Source organism: Littorina saxatilis, linkage group LG10 (assembly GCF_037325665.1).
Source record: "Littorina saxatilis isolate snail1 linkage group LG10, US_GU_Lsax_2.0, whole genome shotgun sequence".
NCBI lineage: Eukaryota > Metazoa > Mollusca > Gastropoda > Littorinimorpha > Littorinidae > Littorina > Littorina saxatilis.
Window position 1 is genome coordinate 37,875,536 of NC_090254.1, and position 16,192 is coordinate 37,891,727.

At 38.3% G+C, this 16,192-nt stretch overlaps 1 long non-coding RNA gene across 1 annotated transcript; it reads right to left on the bottom strand.

The window, feature by feature from the left end:
- Positions 1-12,020: 12,020 nt before the first annotated feature.
- On the bottom strand, positions 12,021-16,192 carry LOC138978749 (uncharacterized). Its single transcript, XR_011459792.1, has 2 exons — positions 13,647-16,192; positions 12,021-13,401 (listed from the first exon to the last, which is right to left on the bottom strand). It is a non-coding gene; the product is annotated as an uncharacterized lncRNA (long non-coding RNA).

A 16,192-nucleotide genomic window follows, 5' to 3' on the forward strand; every position in this document is an offset into this window, starting at 1 on the left:
TGTGAACACTATTGGCGTCTTTTTTTGAATATTTAGTGTGTGGGTCTGCTATTCAAAGTTGCGTGTCGGTAAAGATAACTTATTTCCAGCATAAGCACTCTTAGAAACCACGATTATTTACACACAAACCAAATTCTACAGCCTTGTGGAATTGTATTTTGAATTTCGTAATTCCGATGTGAATTTGCGAAACTGATTAATTCAGCAAACATTCCTAGTGTGGACAAGAGGAAACAATGAATGTACTATAGATTATGGTAAGTGTGTAAAAGGAAGGATACTCTTACTCTATGTACAAGCCTGGAAAGACATATTGTCATGTAAAGATATATTTTCATGTAAAGACATATTTTCATGTAAAGACATATTGTCATGTATTTGATGTGTACACAGAAAGGAATGTCTCCTTAACGCTCGTCAGTTGTTGCAAGTTATACTTTGTGGACCATCCCGTTCACTTAAAATTCAACTACATTATAATGGCTCTTTCCCTTTTTTATATTTAGTCAAGTTTTGTTTTTAAATGAATTTGTCCTCATCTGATGATATAGATTAGAGTGGCAATGGAGCGATTCCATTTTGTGAGAATACGAGTAGCCGACCTACTGAAGGGAAGTCCTGTAAACCAAGACGTACTTGTGTACATTTGTTAATTAATACTTAATTACCGAGAACAACATCAAGGGTCTTTGCATGAGGATTTTGTATAACAAATTGCCCATGATTAACTTTCCGCTTACACCACCCAGAAATAAATGGCCAGTTTTATACATGGACTACGGTTGCTAATTATACACTCAGAGTTTGATATTAACCACGAGTTTGTGGAGGCAGATGAGAGAATTGAGAAAAAGATTGAGAAAACTTCCTTTTGTTGTGTGTGTGCAGCCCCTTTGAATAGTAGAAGCGAAAAGAAGGTTACAGTATTTAGGACACATATTCTACGCAAGGCTATATGACAACAACAAGCAGTGAATACATTACGACATAATTTACTGCGAGGCAAGCTAAACTGCTACCGGTAAAAAAAAGAAGGTTGGCTTCCTTACAGCTATACGCTATTAAGGCACAATCTGTCTGTCTGTCTGTCTGTCTGTCTGTTTGTCTCTCTCTGTGTGTGTCTCTCTCTATATTTTGCTTTGATTTTATTCATTTTATTTTATTTTATTGGCATTGCATATTTGTACCTGTTCTACAGATGAGAGTAATAAGCAGTGGAAGGGTCTTTCTCCAGCTACAAGCACACCAAACCCCTGCAAGTTTCACAAAACTAAAACCAAACAAACAAAAAAACACAACAACAAACAAACAAACAAACAAACAAACAAGCAAACAAACAATAATTACCGAATCAGACTGTTGCCTAAATGGGCCGCAAACAAACAAACAATAATTACCGAGTCAGACTGTTGCCTAAATGGGCCGCATCTCTTCAACTGTCCATAAACAAATCCAACAAAGTTGTATCCGTCTATAATCGTCTATGGACTGGATAATATTGCACTGAGCGAGGATTTGTTTTATTGCGACGCAGTCACAGCAAGAATGTCACAACACCCAACAGCTTCAAAGTCGGACGTCCTTCATTTGAACTTTGCACTCGGCAAAAATGCAAATCTAAAGTGCATCGACCGGCGAGACATTAGTCATAGAAGGTTAGGATTACTCTGTCTTCTGTGTGTGTCACATACAGTGTGTGCAGTGCTGCGTCGGGTTTGTGCGGGGGAAATTACAACAATCGGTGAGTGTTCTTACTAGAATAAAGATAACATGTACTGTGTATAGTTACCTGAACAAAGATAAACAACAATGTGAGAGAAAACCAACAAACATATCTTGATTACAAGGCCGTTACACAACTGAGCCCAAATAAGTCTTATCTTGTACACATGACGAAGTAAAGAAAGCAAGGAATAAAAACAAGTTACACGTTAAAGCCAATCCTCTTTTTCTCTTATTCTTACCTTCGCAGCGGAAAACAGCAACATCCGAGAGACAATCCAGCAACGAGTGTAAATCTGGTACGACACAGCAAGCCATGTAGTATTCTATGGCATTCCGTTTGTCAAATAATTATTTGAATACTTTTTCATGTTTTTTTCACCAGTTTTAGCTAAATAATCATTATTTAGAAGCTCATGTGCTAAATAAGTAATTGTTTATAAACAATGTAAAACAATTCTAAATAATTTTTTATTTACGTAAACCATTCATTATTTACCTAAACAATTCATTGTTTACGTAAATAATTCATTGTTTACGTAAATAATGATTTATTTACGTAAACAATATATTATTTAGACTTATATTACATTGTTTATAAACAATCAGCAATGTTTCTAAATAAATCATTATTTACGTAAACAATGAATTATTTACGTAAATAATTCATTGTTTACGTAAATAATGATTTATTTACGTAAACAATATATTATTTAGACTTATATTACATTGTTTATAAACAATGAGCAATGTTTCTAAATAAATCATTATTTACGTAAACAATGAATTATTTACGTAAACAATTCATTGTTTAGGGAAAGCAGTTTTCATTATTTAGGGGAATCAAGAATTGACTTTTAAGCTTCATTTTTTTTCTTTGTGTATATACTATAATTCAATACAAGGTATCTCCAAACATTATTTATCAGAAAATGTTCGTAAATTTGTTTATTTTACAAGCTGAAATTGCCGTACGAAAAGAACTGAATGCGAAAACAAACAAAAGGTCAAGGTCATGACCGGGAGTGTTTAGTGTTTGCATTCTCTCCCTGGAAGTTGTTGAAAAAAAAGTTTTCCGTCCTAAGTGTTCTGTTCTGTCTCAACAAAAACTGTTTGTTTCTCTTTCCATTTCTCTTACTGCATGATTAAACTTTTTGTTATCTGTAGGTTACACAACACACCACAACTTGGTATGAGCTCTGACGCGATGACGTCACACAGTCGTGTGCAGAGTTGTCCGGCCTTGCCCCATGCATTCCGGCGGAACTCGCGAGAAGGCAACACGCGAAATCTGCACTCTGAATCTCTCGCATTTATCGACATGGTCTCTAGTTGTAGTGTTAAACATTGCCATAACAGACAAGATAGAGATAGGGACAGAAGATTCTTTTCTTTGTTGTCAACGGAAAGGACAAAGAGATAAGGGATTTGACTGCACGACGCCGGCGAGAATGGTTGGCACAGCTTCAGCTGAAGAATTTCAACTTTGAATCAACAGCTAGGAGATCTATTACGTGTGCTCTGATCATTTTGTCAATGGTAAGTACTCATGCTTTTGTTCACCTGCCTTGGTTAGTCTGTGTTTGATGCAAGCTGTGTTGTAATGGTAGTGTGCGGACAGTCGGTCAGTCCTGCACCGAGTGCAGTCTATGACTGAGTGAGTCAGTCTTACACTTACTCTCAGTGTAACAACTTATCATGGTTGCCCAAAACCATGACTTGTGAGAATGCCATATGCAGGGTTCGTACAGGTGCTTGAAATCCTGGAAAGTGCTTGAATTTGGAGGGGTCAGTTTCAAGGGCCTTGAAAGTGCTTAAAAAATTGACAAGATCCTTGAAAGTCCTTGAAAACTCTGATTCTGCAAACTGATTACACAATAATCAACCAAAATAAACAATTGCAATGTTTTATTTTTTTCATAACCTCAAGGAAAAAGTTGAACAGTAACCCACAGTCCCTTTTGAGTCTGTCGGCTCATTAAATCATTAATTTTTTTACATCCAGTGTTTTAAATCAGTGTGCAAGACGGGGGTATATAATTATATAATTACCAGCGAGTGACCCATTACGGCAAACCTTGAAGCCTCGAAGGTGAGAGGGTGCTTGATTTTCTCTTCAGAACGTCTTGAAAGTCCTTGAAAAGTCCTTGAATTTTAGAACAAAAAACCTGTACGAACCCTGCATATGTGAAATACTTGGATTTGATAATCAGAATTTATTTGAACACTAAATGGTCATTGTTGATACAACTTCATAGTTCAGTTTTAAAGGGTAGATCTGTGTCGAGATTTACTCATTCATTTTGTTTGGGCGACTTATTTTTAAAATAACTCCCAATCCATAATTTACAATACATTTGCCTTTGATTTTTTCTGCAGGGCAACCATCTGTGGGAAGTAAACAGTCCGAGCTGGACACCTACTTTGAAACTTGGGTATGGTGCAGGGACACAGCCTGACAGCCAACAAGGACAGTACCAGAGACTCAAGGACTGAAGGAGAGGAAGAAGCTTGTGGGGAGTGAGTCAACTCCTTGTCCTTCTCACCCTAATTTAGCAGAGGATGCTGGTGATGGCGACGGTGAAGGTACTTCGGATACAGCAGAACTGGCTGCTCCTCTTCCCGAATGACAATTTTGCCTGGATTTCTAAAGATGAAGAAAAGCAGCTACGGGATGAACTTAACAGGCTGGTGCTAGAAACTCGGGAACTTAAAGACGAACTTGCCAAGAAAAAAATGACACTTGAATCTTTGAGGGACAATGACGATACTGAACGATATTTTACTGGGATTTCTAATTTCTTCACACTTGTTACATTATTTGATTTTCAATCAATCAATCAATGAGGCTTATATCGCGCATATTCCGTGGGTACAGTTCTAGGCGCTCTGCAGTGATGCCGTGTGAGATGAAATTTTATACGGCCAGTAGATTGCAGCCATTTCGGCGCATATTTACCTTTCACGGCCTATTATTCCAAGTCACACGGGTATAGGTAGACAATTATTAAATGTGCCTAAGCAATTTTGCCAGGAAAGACCCTTTTGTCAATCGTGGGATCTTTAACGTGCACACCCAATGTAGTGTACAAGGGGGGGGGGGGGGGGGGGGGGGGGGAGTTCGGACACCGAAGAGAGTCTGCACACAAAGTTGACTCTGAAATAAATTTCCGCCGAACCTGGGATCGAACTCGCGCTGACAACGGCCAACTGAATACAAATCCAGCACGCTACCAACTGAGCTATATCCCCGATTTTCTTGCATCGCATTTGCCAACACACTCGCGCAGAGCACTGACACAGTTTCAAGCTCTCATTCATGCATATATACGCCTTAACACACCTCTGCAACACCTGGCATACATCTTTTCTGTGTCAAGAACATCTGCCAGCAAAGTTTTTCACGAGACTGTGCATATCATGTACCACTACCACAGACTGCAGCCACTTGTTTTCTGGCCAGACAGGCAAAGTATAAAGACAAGTATACCGCCACAGTTCCTTCCCTATCCATGGAACAGAGTAGTGTCCATTATTGACTGTTTTGAAATATATTCATTGAGAGACCCTCCAGTGTTGATGCTATAGCGCTAGTGCACTCACCTGGTCTAACTACAAGCACAACAATACAATTAATATGGTGCGCCAAATTGATATTACTATCGTTAACTGTTATGTAGAGTTTCGAAACTATCGTTATCTGTTATATAGAGTTTCAGAAACTCTATATAACAGCTAACGATAGTTTTATCAAAAGCGCGTTGGTATCGTTCCCAAATGGGAAAACCCTGAAATGCCATTGCAAAACTGTCTTTTTGCTACGAAATGTACATTTTAACTAGAAACATAATTTAAAAAACTACAACATTATTTAGTTAGTGACCGTTCTTCTGTTGTCGTCTTCTCAAATCATTGTTGAGTTTGTTTAATATTAGCTTTATCATTTGTACTTTCGGCCGTACCGTTTTCCACGTGTGCGGTTTGAAGACGGTAGGCCTACTGAATATTCGCGGAAAAGACCATGACGCATTACACAAAACAGTGGGTTTTTTTCAAAACAAACACAAAACAACGTGTTTCCCGAGTGACATCCCCCAAGGCGCGTTTTGGAAAACACTGCATGCTTTCGCATCGTGTACCGTTGCCCACTGCATGCATGCCAGCCGTATGTGTACAAACTGACCCGCACACAGCGCGGTAGCCAGAACGGGTCAAGCTGACACTGACCAATATTTCTGTGAAAACAGGAAGCGTCCTAGCTGTAACGAAGATTTGATTACTTGATTAAACGAAGCAGCGAAATGATGGACTTATCAGACGACAATTAGTTGAATATGATCTACCAGGGATCGCGCTAGCTTTTTAAAAAACGCGTAAGTCATACGCAACGAAACGAAAAAAACGCGTCACGGACCAATATTTTTGCGTACTACGAAAACACGTACAGACACAAACAAAACACGCACGAAAGACTTAAAGACACTCCTTACCTAAATACGGCGAGTTTTCCTGTCGAACTCCGCGCACGCCTGTCGAATAACACCCCTGCTGTCTCCAACCTTCGGGCCTTGCGAGTTTGTTTCCCGCTCTAATACGACTAGACACACTTTCCGCCTTTTGGAAGCGTGAGATGGGAGAGCAGCTAATGTCTGTTTCATTATCCGACAAGACATTATCTGGTAATACCCTCGTTACGTTCGTTTGTGATACTTCGATGCAAAAAGAAACGGACTTTAGTTTTGACGCGCAGATTTCATGTGTGTCGTCACTTCTCGAGCCCTATAGTCAGTTTCAGGATCGGGTGATTATTAAGTCAGAGCAAAAGCGCTGCGTGAAGACAAGAAAAAGTTACAATATTTTTGCGTATGGCTTACGCGGCGCGGCGAAAAAAACGCGCCAACGACTTTTTAAAATGCGTCAAATACGCAAAAATCGTGCGTAAACGCGATCCCTGATCTACTAAATCATGTTGTAGTAATTTAGTGCAAATTCGCTCGAACCAGAGACATGTCTCTGCTCGAACGAAACGTTCAGCAGCCATTTTGCCGGCATCAAAACATCCGACCACGCCATCGCTATTTTTAGAAACTCTATATAACAGTTAACGATAGTAATATCACTTGCGCGCACCATGCCGCCGTTTTGCGAAACCCTCGTTATCTGTTATTCATAGTTTTAGCAATAGCGCGCACAAACGCGCTATTGATATATTATAACTCTAAATAACAGTTAACGATAGTTTCGAAACTCTAACAGTTAACGATAGTTTTGAAACTCTATATAACAGATAACGATAGTTTCAAAACTCTATATAACAGTTAACGATAGTTTCAAAACTCTATTTAACAGTTAACGATAGTTTTGAAACTATATAACAGATAACGATAGTTTTGAAACTCTATATATAAGTATAACAGTTAACGATAGTTTTAAAACCCTGTATAACTGTTAACGATAGTAATACCAATTTTGTGCACCATAAATTAAATACCTAATATCAATTACACCTCAAGGCCATATTTCTTTTATTTCTAAAGGGTGGGGTGGGCTTTCAAGTGACAAGCACATCACTGCAAATAGTGGGTATCTAGACAATATTGTACAAAATGATGTCATTTTGGCCGACAGGGGATTTGACATTAATGAACTAGTGGCTATGAGAGGTGCACAAGTGAAAATCCCTGCCTTTACAAGAAAGAAGAGTCAGCTTACAGCTTATGAGATAGTCAACACGCAAACTAGCTAATCTGAGAATTTATGTTGAGCGAGTTATCGGTATTCTTTGGGGAAAGTACACAATTTTGAACTCTGATATTCTGACTGATCTTTTGTTTGCAAGGGAAGAGGAAGAAGTGGTAACACTGGACAAAATAGTCACTTTATCATCTGGGCTTGTCAATGTTTGCACAGCCTAGTGTTCAAACTGAAGGCATTGTTTAGACTAAAGAATATGTTAATTAAACTCCAGGGGTGTCGTTTGGATCGGCCCTTCGGCGAATCGCCGATTTTTTTTTTACTTTGGCCGAAACTTTCATGTACTTATCGGCCAAATGTCCGAAGAGTATTCGTCTGAATCGGCCAAGATTTGTCCGGGTTTTTTATTGGTCAGGCTTTTGGGCGGGGATATAGCTCAGTTGGTAGCGCGCTGGATTTGCATTCAGTTGGCTGCTGTCAGCGTGAGTTCGATCCCAGGTTCGGCGGAAATTTATTTCAGATTCAACTTTGTGTGCAGACTCTCTTCGGTGTCTGAACTCCCCCCCCCCCCCCCCCCCCCCGTGTACACTACATTGGGTGTGCACGTTAAAGATCCCACGATTGACAAAAGGGTCTTTCCTGGCAAAATTGCTTAGGCACAGCCGGTTAATAATTGTCTACTCCCGCAGTGGGGCACTGCGGTTATGAAATGAAAGGCCCCTACTGTTCTTGGAACCGCAGGAGCTTTCTAGTTTGCTGTTAGGTAGATTTTTGGTTCCTCTTTCATGTCATGCTCTCTTTTTCTTCATGAATTCTTTTCTTTTTTCTGCCTTCTTGCTCATTCACCTGTATTTTTTCCAAAAATCTCTTCTCTTGTCGCTTGTCTCGCGATTCATGTATAGTTTAATCTGTTAGTGTTCTGATGTAAGTCCAGCAGTAGATAGGTTAAGCCTATTTTAACATACTGGAAACTGGTAATCTTCCAGTAGGTATTAATTTAGTTTTACTAAAGCCTGCTGGGACACAAATAATGGGTTAGTGCATTTGTAAACAGGAATCGCTTGACAAGTGGCCCCCTTCATCCCCCCCTTCCTCGTCCTGATATGGCTCTACGTAGTCGGCTGGACGTTAAGCAACAAATAAACAAACAAATAATTGTCTACCTATACCCGTGTGACTTGGAATAATAGGCCGTGAAAGGTAAATATGCGCCGAAATGGCTGCAATTACTGGCCGTATAAAATTTCATCTCACATGGCATTACTGCAGAGCGCCTAGAACTGTACCCACGGAATATGCACGATATAAGCGTCATTGATTGATTGATTGATTGATTGATAAAACTGCTGCCGATGTACTTAGACAACTGACTGGCGTTTATTTTCTTCGTGAATACCAAGAACGAAACATCAGTGTTTTGAGCGCAAGCCATTGACAAAAACTATAGCTGCCAGAGTGGTTTCGACAAGGGAAACCACACTTTCTGCGGACCGCTCAGGCTCAGCGTTTGCGTTCGCCGAACATCATGTCGCAACCAAAAAAGAAGAAAAAAACTCAATTGATCAGTGGCCACGGTGTGCTACCCTTCGCCAAGGTAGGTGCTTCTGAAAAAAATAACAGCAACACCGCGAATGTGGACAGTGTGAGTATAGGGGTAGTGTTGTCGAGTCGATGGAAGCAGACGACACAAGCTTAGCAGACGACAGTCACATTCACCGGCGTATCGACATCTGCTGAGATTGAAAAGCGACATCCAAATCGTGGTTTTCAAGCAAATTGGCTCACCCTAGGCCTACACCCATGGCTTAGCTATGAGGGTGGGTCCATGTTTTGCAAACTGTGCAAGAACGGTGGATGTAAAAATATTTTCACCAGGGGAGGTTGCCAAAATTTCAGCATTAACTGACCACCTCGCTAGCAAAGACCATGCCAGATCCATAGATGTGCTCGTGTATCAGGAAACCTTCAAAACAATGGATAAAATCACAATGTTATGTGACGGTGTCAGAGTGTGTTTATGTTTTATTGGTGTTTCACCAGTCATATTTCCAACTGAAAGGCTTGTCAAGATTGGAAGAGTTTTATTGTTTTACTTTCAAAACATTAAAGTTAAAGGTTTGAAAAAGTTTTAAAGAATTGGTGTCTTTGTGTTTTACTTAAATCAACAAAGCTGATTGTTTCAGTTGCAGTATGCAACATATGTTCTGTGTTCCTAAGACAATGATTACCTCTTGTGCTTCAATGTTGCGGTGACTTTCGATGAGCCAAAATAATGGCCGAAATTTTTTCAAAATGTCCTAAAGCATTCTGACAGTTTTGGCCAAATGTCCCAACATAAAAATGTCTAGCAACACCCCTGAACTGTGGTGTCTTGTATCTGATTCTGATGTCTCTCATGAGCAGTAGCAATAGTCTTTCTGTTATTATGTTTTCACTGGACGGAATCTTGAATTTGAAGATAAAGGCATTGTTTAAAGAATGTGTTAATTAAACTGTGGTGTATTGTATCTAATTCTGATGCAGGTGTCTCACATGAGCAGTAGCAACAGTTTTTCTGTTATGTTTTCACTGGATGGAAATTTGAATACACATACATGTATCATGTGTATATGATCTGACCTGCTGCTATTTCCTTCCATTTCAAGAGCAGATTTCACTCTTTCTATCACACACACACACACACACACACACACACACACACACACACACACACCACATTAACATACACTTTGAAATCATTTTGCATAAATGTGACATGTATTGACACAACTGACAAAGGTTGAATTATGCTGATTAACCTCAAAATAGCTCTACACAGGAAACAAGATAAGGAGCATTGCAAAATTAAATGGCCTACACTTGAAATGCGAGCACACATTTAAACTACCAATAACATGCAACTTCAAGCAACACTGAACATACCACTACCAGTATTGCAGGTATCAAGCCAAAGTGAAGAGAAGAACACTTTCACTAAATGTTCAAAATTGAAATAACATACTGTGGGCATGTGAGTCATTAACTATTCATTATGATAAATAGACCTGTGCGCTTTTTTGCAGAAATAAGTGTGTTCAATTTTGTTGTCATCAAAACAGAACTAGTTGATAATAGAAACTAACTTTCAGTTCCACTGCCAATTTAAACACTGTATTACTTGACTGTACTGATGCAGAACTACGCTGGACCACACACTCTTATTTGTTCCCTAATTCAAGCAGCCAATCCGTGTCACTGGAAACATTGAACAAGGAGAATGAACAATATACCTGGCTGAATAAGTTGATAATCAAACTGCTCATGATTCTTTGTTATTCACAGCAGTGGATGTAAAACAATCACAAAATAATGTCCTGTATGCATCATAATTTATACTTGTAGCACTTGATTTTGTATTGTGGTCGGTGATCCTAAACAAAATGTATGCCTACATCTGTGCATGATTTTACTTTAAGAATAAAATGAAACAAGAATGGAACAATTAATGACTTCTCTGTGAGTGTGAACTGTGATTTAAAACATTACATGCCCTCTTTTCTCTCCCTCTTTACAACTTTACTACTGGCCACTTTCTGTGTGTACAGTCATACATGATGTTTGTTTTCCCACACACATGAGCAAGCGAGTCTGGCATTGTCACTGTTTCTTGCTGCGTTTCACGGCTTGTGTTTGCAGCTGCTCCTGGTTCACATCCACTGCTTGTAGAGGCTCAGCTTCTCTGTCCAGCCAGTTTCCAACTAGCTCTGGAAAAACTGCGAGTCTGAACACTTTCAAAGCTTTCTCCACACACATTGCCCAAAAATCACAGCCAGGCAATACTCAGACAATAACTTTATCCACAGTAGTCCACACCATGAAATCGCAGTAGGAGGAACTGGTCATAACAATCTGGCACTGTACCGGTACTTGACTATTTAACTTTTAAGTATGGGTGGTCCTTGCGCAGACAAAGCATCCCCTCACTGTTAGATTCCAAACAGAAATGGCGGTCTGTCACACACACTCAACAGCTGACTCCTTGAAGGTGAAGGGACGTGTGTGCAGGTTTCTCCAACTCCGGCCATGCAGGTTTCTCCAACTCCGGCCATGCAGGTTTCTCCAACTCCGGCCATGCAGGTACAGTGTGCTGACAGTATGTTGCCATCAAAAGTGGCGATGGTCCAAGGAGAAAGTGCTGGTTCATTAAGGCGTTGTGAATGAAGAACCTGAAACATAAATTGAAGATCGCACAAATCAGCATTCAGCTAGGTCAATCGAATGAATATAACTCGACGCACATACTGTCAATGTGCTTTACAACATTAACAATGAAAAGTAAACAACAGATTTTTAACTGAATATGAACATGAAGCTCATTATAATTATATATGGTCAAGAGTACAGAATAGTGTCCAGTCTCTGTGACATGAGCATGACAAATATAATTTTGTCATAAAACAATCTTTTTTACTTAAATTGGAGCATATAGTTATCTTGATACTTCCTACCGAAAGAAATTTCAAATGGGCTATTTACTGAGTAGTATTTGAAGAAAATGTATTTGGTTTGCATGTAACGGTAACACCGTGACCCTTTCAATCAACATCAACTTAAAACAAATCCAGTTTAATTCCAGGTCTTTATTTAACTTTAACAGCCTGCTACAAGTGTACTTTCAATGATTAAATCATAACAACAGTGTTCTAGTCTGATACAGTATTGAAAACTGCATGTAACTGTTGCATGTACGTAACTTTACACAAAGCAGAACATTTGACTCACAATGTTAAAAAAGTAACATATTTAAGTAAAATAAACAAACAAAAAGTCTTCAAATATGTTAAGCCTTATCTTTATATTTAATTGTAAGAAGAAAAAGTTCATTTTTCCAATTTCTGAATTATGTTATAATGCACCATGCATTTACAACATCAGGCGTTCCTAATTTCAAGGTAAAATGACTGAGTAAATGTACTGTATTAAAGGCTCCTACATTGTCAAGGTATGAAATACTTCAGTTAAAGTATTAATTAAGGTTAAAGTATCCCAACAATTGTTTTACTCGTTTTAATGTATAAAATAGAAAACCTAGCAATACATGCATGTAACATAACACTGTGACCTATCCTTTTTCTTACCCATTTTTCACCAGAAAAAGAAATCCATCCAGAATTAAATGTTCTACAAGTAAATACATAGATATAAACATATTTCACATCCAAAAATGTGAGTCCAAGTGATAAAGGGAAAGAATAAATAACAAGAAAAGACGTATGCAAGTAACTTTACACCAACTAGTGCTATTTGAAGGTGAAATAATTGTTATACAGCCTCTTAATCACTTAAATCGTACTAGTAATTGAAGAAAACATTCTCTTAATATTGAATGACCTATTGAGTGCTTAAGACAGTGAAATAATTGAATTTAAGTGGATTCAGAGCCAGTTTTAGGCAACAAACAAAATATCCCGAATAAGGGAAAGGCAAACATATCCATTCAACTTTTGTTATTACTTCAGCTACACCTTAGTAATCAAAAGAGAAATACTCAAACAAAACAGCAAATGTTAGACAAAACATTGGGCAACAACCAAAAATGTCCTACCAACCAAACTTTGCTACCAACCAGCCTTTCCTATCTTTCAGATTGTAACTAGACAACAGCACAACATGAACTCAAAAACAAACATGAAGCTGCTAACCACAGATGTGGCACTAACAGATGGAATAGAAGAGCCTCTGCATACATGAAAATCAATGACAGTTTTGAAATATTAACAAAACAGCGTTCCACCCACTCGTATTATTTTTTATTGTTTTTTTTTATTATGGAGGGAATGCATCTAGGCTGGTTGACCTCATGCTAAACAAATACATGACAACAGTACAGCTTCAGAAATCTTAGTGCATGGGAACAAAGGGCCACACATAGTTCTAAGTCTGTTTGCTCTCACGCTGTTTCTTCAGGAAATGTACTTCTGCACCATCACCAATGAGGGCTTGAATCTGCAACACAAAATAACAAGAAATTCCGAGGTGATATTCAAAGCGTACCAGTTCCACATAACTAATCTCATGAAAATCATCAATTTGATTGAATTAAACATAAATTACCATGCATGTTAATATATTCGTGTACATTTAAACAAAAACTAGTATCATTGGTACTGAAACAAACAAAAAAAATAAATCCCCAGTGCCTCAATTCTCACAATTTCTTCCTGAATGTATTGAAGTCCTTGTACTCTTACCCCTGGAAATGCAGGTCACAGTATTGTCAGCTGAGTCCACACCACTCTGTTCTGCAAACTTCACTGGATGTTGTCTCAGTTGATAGTGTCCAGGGAAGGAAGAAAATTTAAAAAAAATTAAATGCTGGACCGATGAAACAAACTTTTTTGTGTCCTGAAATAGCATTCCTAATGCTGTTGATCATGTGTGTGTTATGTTACATTGTGATTCAAACACATACTGTTAAAACTCATCCTAATACATAATTATTCACTCTTAGTCTGAAAACACTCACCTTCTTTGTGAATTTTTGTTTTTACCGAGTAAAGTTACATTCAAGCAATAGATTAAGTGGGTTTTTGTTTGTTTGTTGACCTGCATTAAACCATATCTTGGTTGTTAAGCAGCCTTAAAAAAAAAGCATCCACAGAAAAGAAAGAAAAGATAATAAACTATGTTGACGGCAATTTTTACTCATACATGTAACTTAACACCGAATAATCCCTTAGTCTATGATTATGTTTGTGTTATGTGACATTCAAACACATGTTTAAAAAAAATGCTTGTACTAAATGATCCACTCTTTGAACATTATAGTGTGCAATTAGTGTGCACAAAAATGTGAAATTCTTCAAGATACGTTTGAAAGTAACTTTACACAAAACCTATGGTGTCATGTTACATGCAAACACCTTTAATCTATTTTGAAGCATTAAACAGTTTGAAAAGCAAAATTGTTGACTGTTTCCATCCAGTCACCTTTCAAAGTGGGATGGAACCAGTCAATGAAATCCTGAGTTCATCTTAGCAATGCCATTTGAAAATGTCAGTATGACTGCAGGTACATAACATGCATTTATCGTGTTAAGTTACTTGCATGCACGTTTTTACTGCATGTAACATAATGCACAATTATAATTCAAATGTTACCATGAAGCAAACAATTCATTTGTATTAAAAAGCTCCTATTCAATAGATTTTGCTATACCAAACTTGTGTGATGAAAAATACATGAGTGTAACTTAACACCACTCTTTATGGAGTAAAGTTACATACAAACACATATATCACTAAAACATCCCTTGTGCAGGCGAAAACACAAACTGAAGTTAAAGATCGCCATTCAAAACGCATCATCTTGAAAAATCAGACAGGTACTTGCAGATTCAGTTTCCATCAACAAGGTGATAGTTAGCATGTAACTTTACACGGGCATGTTGTCACTGTGATTGCGTTAGGTTACGTACGAACAGAACATTCAAACTTGGGTTTAAGATCGTACCGGGGCCATCCACATTCATCGAGAATGCAAATGTTCAGATTATTGCATATTTGTTTTCCTTTAAAATTTCCCCGATCTAAAATGAATGCAGCACTTGCTTGTACGTAACGTTAACGATATGTACTTTCGTGTTAAGTTACAATCACGCGTCAAGATGGTAAAAAAATGGTAAGTCGGAACAATTTTTTTTAATCCTTCGAGATCTCACAACACTACGTCCAAAATTGGTCTTCTCGCTAAAAAACATGTGAAAATCATTCTCCTAAAGCAAACATATTCACGCATGTAACATTAAAAACAGTAACACCAAAAGTAAGCATGGTCACTCACAAACATGTGCTCATAACAAATCAACAAACATTTTCCACAATTCCAAATGCGACTAAGATAACCCCTGCTAACACTGTTTTCACGTTCATGCCGTTGTTCATAAAAATGATAATGTATTTTGGTCACTTTACTTGCATTTCATGTCTTTCACTGACAAAACTGCATAAACGTAACCATAAACAGCAAAACTTACCTCATGCTTTTTCGCCACAATGATCCATCAATGCTTCGACCAAAACAGCATGTGGCCAGCTCTTTTGTAAACAATATTCAAAATGGCCGCCGCTTACGCAAAATCTCGTTCACGTCCTAGTGAGGGATCGTTTTTTGTTGCATGCGCGTAACATAAGATTTACGCGGTTTTCAATTATTTTTTCCCTTGGACTGCTATGTAGAGTGGAATCAAGAAACCGCTTAAAGTCCTATGCCGAAATGAAGGCAGCGACAGAAGCTTTAAAATCATGCTGTTTCCCACCTACGCGAGACTTCCAACTCGTTGTTAAAATGAAGACGAACTCGGTACGAAAAACTAACGCGACGGTTACGCGCAAGCAGCCGTCCTTTGAACGCAATTATACACATCGCCGGTCATTCGTTCGTCCTGACAGTAAACCTGCATTGAACTGTTTTGTCTTTCATAACATGATATGATTGATTCAGTTTCAAATTGTCTCTGGTAAAGCGAACATGCAGCTTCAAAGTGTAGTGTGTGAATTGTGTCACGTTTCGCGTTTCGCCGACAACCGACTTTTTCGAACTAATCCACAGATATATAACTCAACAGACACAGATTTGAACACAAGAAGACATGCATATTGAAATCAACTTATTTTGAACAGATTAGAACAGGTTTGATTGAGGTGCATGTAGAATGGTTGCCTTTACAAGGCTAGTTTTGTGACCAACTCGTGATACAGGCACTCGACGCTCTGTTGTACTCTTGACCATATATAA